The sequence below is a fragment of the Quercus suber genome, unplaced genomic scaffold, assembly GCF_002906115.3.
Source record: "Quercus suber isolate HL8 unplaced genomic scaffold, Cork oak 2.0 scaffold_40, whole genome shotgun sequence".
NCBI classification, from domain to species: domain Eukaryota; kingdom Viridiplantae; phylum Streptophyta; class Magnoliopsida; order Fagales; family Fagaceae; genus Quercus; species Quercus suber.
This window is the reverse complement of record NW_027069505.1, coordinates 2,048,186-2,062,563: the sequence shown is the minus strand read 5'-3', so window position 1 is coordinate 2,062,563 and position 14,378 is coordinate 2,048,186. Positions and strand designations below refer to the sequence as shown.

At 34.0% G+C, this 14,378-nt stretch overlaps 2 long non-coding RNA genes across 2 annotated transcripts in view; both read left to right on the top strand.

The window, feature by feature from the left end:
* The window catches only part of LOC136066602 (uncharacterized), a 28,270-nt gene that overhangs the window by 3,337 nt on the left and 10,555 nt on the right, over nt 1–14,378 (top strand). Inside the window, exons 2-3 of the long non-coding RNA XR_010628126.1 lie at nt 412–517; nt 1,626–1,698. This is a non-coding gene — a long non-coding RNA (uncharacterized LOC136066602). The remainder of the gene's footprint in view (nt 1–411; nt 518–1,625; nt 1,699–14,378) is intronic.
* LOC136066609 (uncharacterized) lies at nt 9,252–12,604 on the top strand. The gene is made up of 3 exons (XR_010628131.1): nt 9,252–9,436; nt 9,696–10,713; nt 11,464–12,604. It is a non-coding gene; the product is annotated as an uncharacterized LOC136066609 (long non-coding RNA).

Sequence of the window (14,378 nt, the reverse complement as noted above, 5' to 3'; positions counted from 1 at the left end):
TAATCTTATTCTTGGCCTTTTCTGACTCTCAAAATTCAATTTTCTATTACTTTTACGTGTTCCAATGAATCATTGATTCTTCTCCACACCCTGTTCTCTCAGTGAATAATTGATTGTGTGTGCATGAGTTTGGACTTGATAGAAAACGTGATATGGTGGAGGGTCCTGGCGTCAAATTTGTGTTTCCAACTTCTTATTATTATAAATTTATCAGCTGCTATTTGATTTGCTGTATGTGACATTAACTTTTTGCTATTGTTAGCAAAACCTTTTTTTGTGATTGACTACTTCATTTATTTATTTTTTCTGAATAAATTTAAGACAGTGATGATAGTCATTGTTTGTTACTTTCTTTAGCTTTTACTGCATTCCTTAAACTGCTGGAAAGCAAATTTTGAGCTGAAAACACAGGAAAAACCCAAGTGGTCTGTGGCTAAGAGAGATGCTCACAAGTGCTGGAGCAAGGGAAATGGTTTCTATGCAGTATAGAGACCTTTTTGTATCAACATCGTAAAAGGTTAGAGCATTTTTTTTTTCATAACCACCAGAAGTTGGATGCAGAATTTTAATCTTATGACCATGACTCCTTACATATTATTTGTGGGGATGCTAGCAGCATGACTCACAAGTGCTTCGTCATTTCTTGTTGCTAAGGATTCTCTTGTGAGTCTCAAAGACAAAATATGATCCATTATTTTGGTATGCATGTTTCTTTGTTTGCTTTGTATGGTTCAACAAATGGGTGGCTTTATTATCTAATCCCTGCACAAGTGTGATTCTGGAAATATGTATATTTTGTTGACATAAACATATATACTTGGTATTGGTTTACATCTTTGATAAATATACGAAAGCTTTGTATTTATCAATATATATATATATATATATGAGATTAAATTCTATAAGGATGGGGTTTAAAACTTATGTTTTACATCATCCAATAAGTGATTGCCATGTTAGCATTTTACTTAAAATTCAATACATTCTATCCCACCTAATAACATCTCAATAAATTTCGAATTTGGTTGAATTTATATATGGGTATTAAAATTGATTGTGTGTGATTATGTTTATTTTTAAATATGTGATAAGATGATGTGGCATATTGGGATTAGAGAGGTAAAACATTTAATCTATATATATATATATATATTTGGAAGCTTTGTGAACTGGGTTTGTCCAGTTTTTTCTTCTTTGTCTTTTATGTGTGCCCCTTCTAGGAATGGAATAGGTTTCTTTGCTGTTTCTCATTTCAATTAGTTTACTGTCTCTTTATACCAGAAACTAAACTACACGAGTATTTTGTGGTTTGCATCTTGGTGATATGAGTTGAGTAACTTCTTTGTTGTTTCAATAAGCACAAGTAGAACTCCAACCTTCAGTATAAAAGAAGTTGAATTTTACAATGGCCTTTTAATGCCCCTTCATGGGATTTACAGATATCCTTGTTTTGTACTTTTATTGTTATTAGAAAGTATATATGTACATAATAATGAGCAAATGGTTGAGATACTGTGAAATTTGAAAGGAAATTGTGTTTAGAGTCATTGAGAGTGCTCATCGACCTATCTTCCCTTTATTTTGCTTTCAATTTTCAAGTCTAATCATGGCTTAAGGGCCAACAGACTGACTTCAGGAGAATCACTTCGCCTCTAAAGTACCAGACAAGATGTGTTGCTGCCTTTCCAGATCAGCAAGGTTTCTTAGTATGCAATTGCTTGTAGTTATATTGAGTTTAAATTGTCTATTTATGATTATCATTATTACTACTTTTTTTAATGGTTCAGTTTTCTACTCCCTAATCTTGATAATTCTGTATTGTTGGATATTCTCTACTTTCCCAATATGGACTGTGTAATGTATTTGTTGAAAAATGAAAACTTCGTTCTTAGTGTGCTGTTGTATATAGATGCGCAAATAGTTGATAGAGCATATTTTTTGAGTGGTGTTTGAATTTAGACATTGATAGGTTAGGGAACTGAGGCTGATTGTTTGTGGTTCAACTAGGGTCTTATCTAGGGTAGGAGCTTGAGAAATTTCTAAGATTGCCTATGTAGTCTTGTAATCTATTGAATACAGAATCTTTTTTTCCTCATATGCAGTCTCTGACCTGATCCTCTCTCTATTTCTCTCTCTTCCTGGATGCTCTAAGTTATCCTTTAATAGAAAGTGGTTCTCCAACAACTAGGGAAAAAAAAAACTTTTCTTGGAGATTCAAGAAAAGGGTTTGAAGATTTTCTTAGGAAATTGACTGCCAGATTAGAATTTTAAGAAAAGGCTATGTGGAACAACAAGAAGATGGGGTTTTTCAAGCTGCCTCTGGCACGGAATTTGAGGCTGATGATGTTGCCCCTGAGATTTTTTTTTTTTTTTTTCTCTGTAATCGATCTAGGTATAACCCAAGGCAAGCCAAAAGTTATAAAGACAAAGCTCCATAACCGATAGGTTATCTCACAATGAAGTAGTAAGTGATCAACCGTCTCTCCACAATGTCGGCACATTATACACCAGTCCACAAAAACCAATTTCCTCAATCTCAAGTTATCACCTGTTAAGATCTTATTCCAAGCTACACACCAAACAAAAAAGGAAACTCGCCTAGGGGCCTTTACTTTCCATATAGCTTTCCAAGGAAAGACAATTGAAGGAGAGTCCCTTAATTTATTATAATATGATCGAGCATATTTTTTGAGTGGTGTTTGAATTTAGACATTGATAGGTTAGGGAACTGAGGCTGATTGTTTGTGGTTCAACTAGGGTCTTATCTAGGGTAGGAGCTTGAGAGATTTCTAAGATTGCCTATGTAGTCTCGTAATCTATTGAATACAGAATCTTTTTTTCCTCATATGCAGTCTCTGACCTGATCCTCTCTCTCTTTCTCTCTCTTCCTGGATGCTCTAAGTTATCCTTCTCCAACAACTAGAAAAAAAAAACTTTTCTTGGAAATTCAAGAAAAGGGTTTGAAGATTTTCTCAGGAAATTGACTGCCAGATTAGAATTTTAAGAAAAGGCTATGTGGAACAACAAGAAGCTGGGGTTTTCCATGCCGCCTCTGGCACAGAATTCGAGGCTGTTGATGTTGCCCTGAAATTTTTTTTTTTTTTTTTTTTTGCGTTTCATATGGTTTAGACTAATGGGTTTTTTTTCTGGATTTGGATTTGTTTGAATTGAATTGCAAGTTCCTGTTGCTTTTTGGAATTTCCTGGTTCTTGAATATTATTGATTTAGTTCTTGTTACAGAAGCTTATCTTAAAAATATTGTGAGAGAAGAGAAGTAGTAATCAAGGAAAGATTTCTCAAAATATTTTAAGAATAGCCAAAGAAAATGTATCTGAATTGTGCTGATCATATAGATTATATAGATCGATGCCTTTCTTCCATGAAAATTTGATAGTTTTCATGTTTGAAGATTACCCATCTGGAATTTTTGTTATTTTCCATTCTGTATTGATTATATATGTTATTAAATGTTTGTTTCTCCAACTACAATTGATAGACAAGGATCCAAGAAAGGCAATTTCCCTGTTCTGGTCTGCCATAAATGCTGGGGACTGGGTTGATAGTGCCTTGAAAGACATGGCAATTGTGATGAAATAACTGGATTGATCTGATGAGGCAATTGAGGCTATCAAATCTTTTTGTCATCTCTGCCCTTATGATTCTCAGGAATCTCTTGGCAATGTGTTAGTTGAACTCTACAAGGTAAAACTAAAACCAGTTTTATCCAATAAATAGCTTCTTATATTTTACTTGCCATTCTTTGTCATTTTCCTTTTAGCTAGTTACATGTATTGGGGCAACAACAAGAAAGCAGGAGTGTCAGGTTGGCGTGCATGACTGAGCAAGTGTAAATGGTGAGTATTAATGCTCTTAAAATTGAATGAGTACCATACTACTTCTAGGTGAAATTATTGAGAATGAAAGTTGGGTGAGTGTAATAAGGAAAAAAAAATATTGTGCTTAAAGAAAGTGGTTGATAGTGTTGGCACTAACAAGAAAGAAAGAAAAGAGTACTGATGAAACGTTTCGTTGCAGCTTGGCTTTTTCTTTAATCCAAGTTTGTGGTTTCTACTTGGGGTTTGTATGCAGAAACTGTGAGAAGCAGCTCATTTTCTCATAGGTTCTTTTGGGTTTATTTGGTTTCTTTTGCTTTTGGTTTTACTTGTGTGGTGGGGGTTACTCCTCAAAGTCCAGACTTTGAAGTAGTTCACTTCTCATGCGTATATCCTTAAAGGTTGTGTCACTGTTCCACTGAACTCTTTGATTCTTGACACAAATAGATTGGAACTCTAGCTAGTGTAAGATTCGGATAACCTTTCTTTACAGCTCTGTCTCTCTCTCTCTCTCTCTCTCGGCCTTGCTTCTTTTTTGTTTTTTTTGATTGGGTTTTGCTGATACCAACTAATAAAAAAAAGAAACAAACTAAGAAAAAGAAAAAGAAAAAAAAGGAAAAGACTCAAACTTGGCATGAGTTAAGCTTAATTAGGCATTATTGCATGTAATTGGTTACTAGTACTCTATACATACAGCTTTGTGGATTTGATATATGGCTCTTGGGTTTTGCTGGGGTTTACATGTTGAGTGGCTTTTGGTGCCTTGTCTTTGTGTTACCGTCTTGATATTAGGCATATTTCTTCATTGTGGGGTTTTAGAGTCTTACCGTTATTGATAACAAAAACATGATCTTCGGCTTCAATATTTTACTAGATTTTCTGTGATATATTCTGGTGGATTCCTCAGATTTTCAGTTAAATATTTTAGGTGATTTTGTTGTTGGTAGTTAATGCTTAGTTTTTCATTACAATAATCAACTATCTTTTTAAATTTTATTTTTCTCTGATCTCTTACTCTCTTATAAATTTATTCCCATTCTGTGCAAAAATAAAGATAGATACTATATGTCTACTGTTTTGATGGTTTCTTCAACTGATACTGAGATGCTGTTTTTTTGTTGCAGGTTTTTTGTTTTTCAAACTTCAATGGTTAAATAATTCATACAAAAAAGTTGATTTTTTATATTGTTGTGTTTGGAACTTGAAGCTTTAAAGGTCACAAAAGGGTCTAGTGGTATGAAGTCTTAAAAAAATGGAAAACAAATGAAACAAAGTGATCAGCAAGTGAATGGAAAAAAATATAAATGTATAGAGAGAGTGAGGTGGAGTCAGATTTGTGCTTGTAAGTGTTACTGATATGAGAAATATTTTTGTGTTAATAGCCTGTTGGTTATGTCTCCTTGGCTAACTGGGTGCGCTTGGGCTCCCTGGGCTTTGCCGCCAACCAAGGAAACAGCCTCTTATTTGGCTCTCTTGGCATTGAAGAGAACCTTTTGTTAAAAAATTGTACAAACCCCATCTTGTGTTTTGCTTTATCTCTTTCTCTCTCTTACTCAGACTCGCTTCTTTCTTTTGTCTTGGTTGTTGTCTATGATTCTTCACTCTCATAGTCATACTCATGCCCCCACAACATTGTATCCTCACCCCTCTTTGAGATCCTTCTTTGGAGACCAGGAAACTTAATTGGGTTGGGTTGCATTCACAAATCTGGTCCCCACACCCTGGGAGTATTCCTTTCTATTTCTGGGGCTTTTTCTCGATTCGGGTCATTTTTATTTATGTTCACTTATTAGGATGTGTGGTGGTGACTCTAATGTAATCTGATTTAGGCATTTAGTACTACAAATTGAGTTAGTTTTGAAGGTATAAGAGGGGCTGAAGCAAGTTGATTGTTTTTTTTTTTTTCGAAAATTAAGTTTGTGAAACTTGGATCAAAGCCAGATTCCTTTCAGACTGATGGGAAAGATGTCAGGTGAGAGATCATTTGGTGCTCTATTACTTTTCTTATGAAACATGATTTAGGAATTGCTGATGCTGCTATCTTATGTTTGATGCATTTCAGTTTGTCTTTCTTGCATAAGCTTGTTATTGATGATTTTTGGCTCTTTCAATTGTCTCTCTATTCATTAAAATTTCTCTTTATGATCTCTTTTGTATTAGATTTACCATTATTCTTTGGTAGATTTGCCACTTAGTGCGTGTACTGTTGCAGTTTGATGGAAAAGTTTGAGTTTTGAGTAATATTCTCAGATACATATACTATGTAGACGGTAGATATACTCTGCCTAGGTAAATAGTTGTTTGAGGTTTAATTCTTGCTCCCATTGGGGACTGCTAAGAACTTCGTCGCCTAATTGAAATTAGGGCTTATTTAAATGTTGTTGGGTTTGAAAGTTCCTGTTAGTTCATTGTCATTCTTTTTGAGCTTTCCATTTCATGGCCCACATTTGTATTATTTTTCTGTACTTTTGATGATATATTTCTCTTTGGCATTTTGATGTTTCGAATAATGGTGCTCTATTTTCTTAGTTCCAACTTCTAACTACATTAGGATATTAGAAAATTTGCTGTTTTTGTAAATTTCTAAATTTCTATAGTTGTGCTAAATTTTCTTCGGAAGATCTTGACTTCATGGTTCGGATTGTTTGCTGCAGGTATTGTAGTATTTTTTTCCCAGTACCTCAGTTTGCATTATTGACAATTGAATGTGATGGGATTTTCTTTAAAAAATATTTTATTAATCGAGTGAATAAGTAGTTTTTGAGTAATACAGATTTTTTTTTTTTTTTTTTTTGAGTTACAATTTCATCAAATATATATACATATATATGAAACTTTGGGATTATCAATCTACCAAAAATTTCCGGAGTATGGATCTGATCCTCAAAATAATTATTAGCAAATTTGTGTCACATATACATATATTAGGAACAGCAATCCAACTTGGTGAGTATTAAATAATTCTGGTTGTAGTGGTGAGCAATTATTTTGCCTTCCTGATTCGTTGTTGTCATTTGAATAAAAGCTGTGTAAACCTTGACATTGTTTTGGGGTATGATTCCAATTTAAGATATAATATGGTAATTTTGAATCAAATACAGTGCCACATTTATAGCATTACCTGCACTGTTAACTAACAGAGAGAAAAAAAAAAAAAATTATAATAGTTAACTTCGGACTTTGTTTTAACTTCTCCTTCCAATTATTTTCTGATGGTGATTTTTATATTTTATTTGAGTTCATAACAGTAGGAACTTGACATATGCACATTTACTTGGTTGTGAGGCTTAGATTCCATTTCATTGAAACAGTGAAATGTTGGGAAATATTTTCTAATATAATTATGATACATGATGGTGGGGTCGTGGTAGCTGAGCTTTCTAAAGTGGTTGCTGGCGCTCCACAGCTTATTACCATTGGTACAGATAAAACATTAACTATATGGGACACAATCTCATTTAAGGTATTGTATTGTATCAATTCTTTGATGTTTTTAAGTTCTTTGAAATGCAATTTTTTTTTATTGGAATTGCTTTGTAGCTTTGGAATGTTAACTTTTCCTATGATTTATATTTTGGGCGTTGTTTGCTTTTATTTTCTAGGTTTCCAGTTCTGTAATAGGCAGGAGATTTTACAATCAAAATTTCCCTATGGATTGCTTTGTTCTAAAATATCTCTTAGTATCCTAGTTAGTTAATTTGAAAAAATTGTTTGTGAAGTTGGAGAACTACTTCCAGGCTACTTGCTGCATATTATCAGAATTTTTTTTGGATAACCTTAGTGTGAAACAGATGGAAGAGGTTAATAAAACTCATCAATATTGTCATCTCAGTTGGCACATTGTTCTGGTCATTTGTTTGGATCCTTTAGCGGTGATAACCTTATGTTGAGCCTTGTACTTTATCATGTAACCTTAGTTATTTTTTTGGATAACGTTATTGTGAAACAGATGGAAGAGGATAATAAAACTCATCAGTTTTGTCATCCCAGTTGACACATTATTATGGCTATTTTTGTGGGTCCTTTAGAGGTGATAACCTTATGTTTAGCCATGTATTTTATATGTAACTTTTAAAATGCTAGTTTCTGTTATCCCCTCTTTCTTAGAAACATTTATTATACATCATTGTACTCCTACTTTATAAATTTTTGTGAATGTTAACATGCCATTCTTGGGGGATCAATTCTTGATGCTCATTTGTTGCACATAATCTGGAGGTGCATTTCTTGACTGTTGAATATTGTTTTGATGAATAGTCTTTACACAACTTTCTACACCTTAGTTAAATCCAACCAAACGGCACCTGACGTGTAAATAAAACATTGTAGACTCACATAAAATTTATTTTGTGAACTAAATACAGAAAGTATGCAAGATATGAGGTAATAATATAGTAAGTGCCTTTTTATCTTTAATTTTTTATTAAGTTTTTGATGGGCTGGACATTATTTCAAATTTTGTATGCAAAGAACAGAGGGAATGTCAAAGGAGGGAGGACTGTCCCTTTTTTTATTGAGTGGTATTGGTTGGGCTGCTTCATATTTTGATTCTTTGTTGGTGCAATTGGAGGTCTGGACCAGGGAGCGAGACGCTGCAAGGTTGAGGGCTAGCTTAAACATACTGATGGCTGAAATGCAGCGTTTGAATAAACTAGAGCAGAGAGGAAAGAAGCTGAAGATTCTTTAAAAAATAAATGGAAGAAGATTGAAGAGTTTGATGCCTGCAGATCTGAACTTGAAACCATATATACTTAAGGCTAACGTGGTAAGATATCTCGACTTTACTGTTTGGAGACATTGTTAGGACATAATTTGTTGTTCCATAGAAATTGGACTGTCTTATTTATTTTGTATAGCATTAAGAAATTCAATAAAGCTAGACACAACAAAAACTCACAAATTAGCCAACTACCTCACACATGGCCCACCACAATCTAAATTATACATTTTTTTAAGGGTACCTCTCTGCATGGATTTTAGGCTTTGGATATAGATGCTTGAAAATTCCATGGATATTTTTGAATAAACTCTCTTGTTAACCCAAAGAAAGTAAATGAGCATTAGAAATTCCCAAATCAGAACTTTTGAGTAAAATTCCATTTCAAAATTCCTCATTCAGGCACAACATTAGTTTACCAACTAAAAACAAACAGGGAACATTTTTTTAGTTTGTTTCTGTCTACAGCCTGGAGGAATAGCTATCTGGGCTTTTATATTCATTTTTCCATTGATGTTTTGTATCTTATCAATCAATTCTTTTATGTCTTGCGGCAGTATATTTATATTGTAAAAACAAAATGTGGATTCATTTTTGTATTTTTGGCTGTTGATTCTTTTGGTTAAGCAACATAATTCCAATAGTTTAAAACTTTTTTATCTTTCATAAATGATTTTCTGGTAATTTCGTTAGTCTTGTAGGATATCGCTACACTCTGGAATCAGCAGTCATTAGCTGCGAGGGAGTATGCGTCAAGCACTATAATTCCAACTTGCTTAGTTGTTGTGGACATTTCCAATGCTGCAAAATATCTTATTGATAAAGAAGTTCTGCGTTCTATCAAAGTCGTGATAATAGCCTCTACATACTTCCATCAACCCCACAGGTTTTTGAAGCTATAACGGAACTATTTGATGTTAATTTTTATGGAGGAGGTAATCTATATATTATTCTCATTAACATTCAAGTTAGATGGTGATAATGTTCTCATGGCCTAATGGGATTCGCAAAATTGATTACTAGTAACTAATTATGATGTCATATATTTATGGGATTCAAATTTTCTTGATGCTTTTGAGCCCTTGAAATTTTCTGTAAAAGCATGAATCCATGAGCTGTTGAACTTATCTTTTTAATTGCATCAGGCACTCTTGGGGTCCATGGGGGCTAATGGATCTACTGGACCTGAAGCTGTCGCTGCTGTAGAAAAGAATGCGGCCTTATTGACTGCAAGAGCTGGCTCCAGGGATCTATCTGCAATTCCATCAATATGTTGTGTTTCACCTTCCCTTGAATGTGCTGCTGGTGAGTTTTGGTCATTAATATAGACATGCTAGAGTCATGGCTTATATAACAGGCCTAGTTACCTTCTTGGGTGTTTTAGATATGTTTTTAAATATTTTAGTAGTTTTTTTTTTAAAAAAAACTTAAAATAAATAAAAATACATGTTTATACACAACATAAGTATAAAATACTAGGAAGCAAGATTATGGGAATGGGTACAGGAAAGGGAACGATATGGCAAAATAGAAATTTTTGAAAATTTAGCCACAACCTAGGAAGCACGGGTATGAGTACAACGTGGGTAAAACATCCCAAATGAAATGTCCGTGCTTCCTAGATAAAATACCTATATATTGATACATACACATTCATATCTTTATTATGTCGTGTCCTAATTTTTCATGAATTGCTGTCTCATATATATATATATATATGAGAGAGAGAGAGAGAGAGAGAGAGAGAGATCATAAAATTACACTTGTCCCCAAAACCTCTCAAAATTAAGTTTTAAACCCCATTTTTTTTAAATTCCATTTTTGACCCCACAAATTTTCCAAACTACATTTTTTACCACAACTTTTCCAAATAACAAAAATTATAATTTGATCCTGAGGTTTCCAAAAATAACCAAAACCCCCTAATGTTCAAAATTTGCACAAAAGTACACGAGGTTATAAGAATCACCATTCCAATACTAAATTTCAAAATAAAAAGAATTTTCTTCAAGCACAATAAAATTGTCAAAGGTCATTCTTCTTGAACTTGATAAGTATTTAACCTTTATATCCCTTTGTTGTTTCTTTGTCTTTTTGCATGAGAAAAATGAGTTGAAATGAAAAAGTGCTAATCGAACTGATTATGCTATGGTTTGGAATGAGGTTAGTTGTATTTAATTCAAGAATGCTATTTACTTTCGAAGCCAATGTCATGCAATCACATGTATAGTTATACTCTTTAATGTTATTTTCTACCATAAATTGCTAACATGCCCATGCATTTCACATGTCATCACCTAGGTTAGACTATATGTGCTCACATATTTATGTGATCATTTGTCATCACTTAAGAAATATTATTGCCATGCTCACACGTTCATGCACCTCACATTCCCATGCATTCATATATCCTTACTTAGCCTCAGCCCATGACATGTTGAACACGAACACGGCCTGTTCATTAAACGGGTCAGCCGTGTTGATCTGAATATGACCTGAGCCCATTTAGCCTTAACACATGACTGTTTACAAATGGGTTAGTTGTGTCAAGTTCGTGGGTTGTGTCAGATTTTGCCACCCCTATTTAGGTTTTTAGGATATAGGGTCTAGAGTGTAGGTTGTAGAGTTTAGGGTCGAGATTTTTAGATCCATATATCCATTCATTCATTTGCCCCACTTAGGATAGATTATATTCTATGCTTGCGTGTTCATGCACCTCACATGCCCATACATTCATATATTATATGTTCTCACTTGCCCATATTTTGATGCATTCTACTTGTCATCCAATAGGTTGATTGTTCATGTTCACATGTTTCTAAAATTTGTCAAATGTCCAACTCTTAAGTTATCCATTTGTAAGCATATAACCTTCATGCCCCATTGTTGTCTCTTTGTGTCTTTTTGTTCTAGAAAAATGCGTCGAAAGGAAAAATGCCAATAGAACTTGTTATTCTATGCTTTGGAATGAGGTTAGTTGTATTTAAATCAAGAATGCAATTTACTTTCCTAGCCATTGCCATGCAATCACATGCTAGCTGTACTCTTTAATGTTATTTTATAACAGAAATTGCTCACATGCCTATGCATTTCATATGTCATCTCATAGGGTCGACTTTACGTGGTCACATGCTGACATATCCATGCATTCATTTGTCATCACTTAGGATAGATTATATTCTATTCTCGCATGTTCTTGCACCTCAAATGCCCTTGCATTCGTATATCATATGTTCTCACTTGCCCTTATGTTTCTGCGTTCTACATGTCAGCCCTTAGGTTGATTGTACATGTTCACATAAATGCATTTCACATGTCATCTCATAGGGCAGACTTTATGTGGTCACATGCTCACATATCTATGCATTCATTTGTCATCACTTAGGCTAGATTATATTCAATGCTCACATGTTCATGCACCTCGCATGCCCTTGCATTCATATATCACATGTTCTCACTTGCCCTTATGTTTATGCATTCTACATGTCCGCCCTTAGGTTGATTGTAAATGTTCACATAAAAGTGATTTTCTATGTGGGCAATAAAATTGTTAAATGAAATTCTTCTCACACTTTATATGCATTTAACCATTGTATCCCTTTGTTGTCTCTTTGTGTCTTTTTGCATGAGAAAAATGCGTTGAAGGGAAAAAAGTGCAAACTGAACTTGTTATGCTATGCTTTGGAATAAGGCTGGTTGTATTTAATTCCAGAATGCAATTTACTTTCCTAGTCAATGCCACGCAATCACGTGCATAGCTATACTTTTTAATTTTATTTTCTAGCATAAATTGCTAACGTGCCCATGCATTTCCCATTTTATCTCCTTGGGTAGACTATATGTGCTCACGTGCTCATATTCATGCATTTATTTGTCAGCACTTTGGATAGATTATATTCTATGTTCCCGTGTTCATGCACCTCACATGCTCATGCATTGATATATCATATGTTCTCACTTAGGAACGATTATATTCTATGCTCACAATACTTAGATGTCCATGTTTTTAGGGTTTAGGGTAATAGGTTTTAGGGTTTAGGGTATAGGGTTCATGGTTCAGGATTTAAGGTTTTTGTCACTTTGGATAGATTATATTCTATGTTCCCGTGTTCATGCACCTCACATGCTCATGCATTGATATATCATATGTTCTCACTTAGGAACGATTATATTCTATGCTCACAATACTTAGATGTCCATGTTTTTAGGGTTTAGGGTAATAGGTTTTAGGGTTTAGGGTATAGGGTTCATGGTTCAGGATTTAAGGTTTTTGGGTTTAGGGTTTAAGGTTTTAGGGTTTAGGGTTTTAATGGTTAAGGTTTTAGTGTATAGGGTATAAGATTTAGTGTTTTAGATCCATACACCCATGCATTCATTTGTCATCACTTTGGATAGACTCTATTTTATGTTCACATGACCGTGCATTCATATCTCATATGTTGTCACTTACCCATATGTTTATGCATTCTACTTGTCATCTCTTAGGTTGATCGTACATGTTCACATGCTTCTAAAATTTGTTAAATAATTACTTGTAAAAAAAAACATTGTCAAATGTCAAATTCTTAAGTTATCACTTTGTAAGCGTATAACCTTTATATCCTATTGTTGTCTCTTTGTGTCTTTTTGTATGAGAAAAAAGCGTAAAATGGAAAAATTGCTAGTCAAACTTGTTATTCTATTCCTTGGAATGAGATTAGGTGTAATTAATCAAGAATGCATTTTACTTTACTAGCCATTGCCATGCAGTCACATTCTTAGCTATACTCTTTAATGTTGTTTTCTAACATAAATTGCTCACATACTGATGCATTTCACATGTCATCTGATGGGGTAGATTATATGCTGTCACATGCTCACATATCCATGCATTCATTTGTCATCACATAGGATGGATTATATTTTATGCTCACATGTTCATGCACCTCACATGCCCATGCATTCATTTATGATATGTTCTCACTTGCCCATATGTTTATGCATTCTACTTGTCATCCCTTTGGTTGAGTGTAAATGTTCACATGTTTCTAAAATTTGTCAAATGTCGAATTATTAAGTTATCTATTTGTAAGCATTAAACCGTTATAAGTATGCTCAGACCTGTGGATCACTTATTGATCCATTGTAAGTATGCTCAGACCTTGTGGAGTGAAGTCCTTCGTTTGTTTGGGGTTCAGTGGGTGATGCCAAAGAGTGTTGTTTCTCTTCTCTTTGCGTGGTGGAATTGGTTGGGGAGTCACACTTCTAATGTGTGGAATATGGTTCCAGCGTGTCTTATGTGGTTAATTTGGAAGGAGCGTAATGCCCGTACTTTTGAAGAAACTGAAAGACTTGTAGATTGTGTGAAGTCTTTGCTACTTAGGACTTTGTTTGAGTGGTCTCGTATTTGGGGGTTTACGCAATGTCACTCTTTGTCTGATTTTCTTAATTCTGTTAGCCTCTCTTTTTGATTGATTTGTATTCTTTTCAGTGCAATGAGTTTACTATCGTAAATTCATTGTACTTTTATTATCAATAAAGTCTGTTATTACCTATCAAAAAAAATTATATCCCTTTGTTGTTTCTTTATGTGTTTTTGCTTGAGAAAAATGCGTTGATTGGAAAAAGTGCAAAACGAACTTGTTATGGTATGCTTTGGAATAAGGTTAGTTGTATTTAATTCAAGTATGCACTTTACTTTCCTAGCCAATGCTACACAATCACATGCATTACTATACTCTTTAATGTTATTTTCTAGGATAAATTGCTCAAATGCCCGTGCATTGCACATGTCATCTCATAGGATAGACTATATGTAGTCACATGCTCACATATCCATGCATTCATTT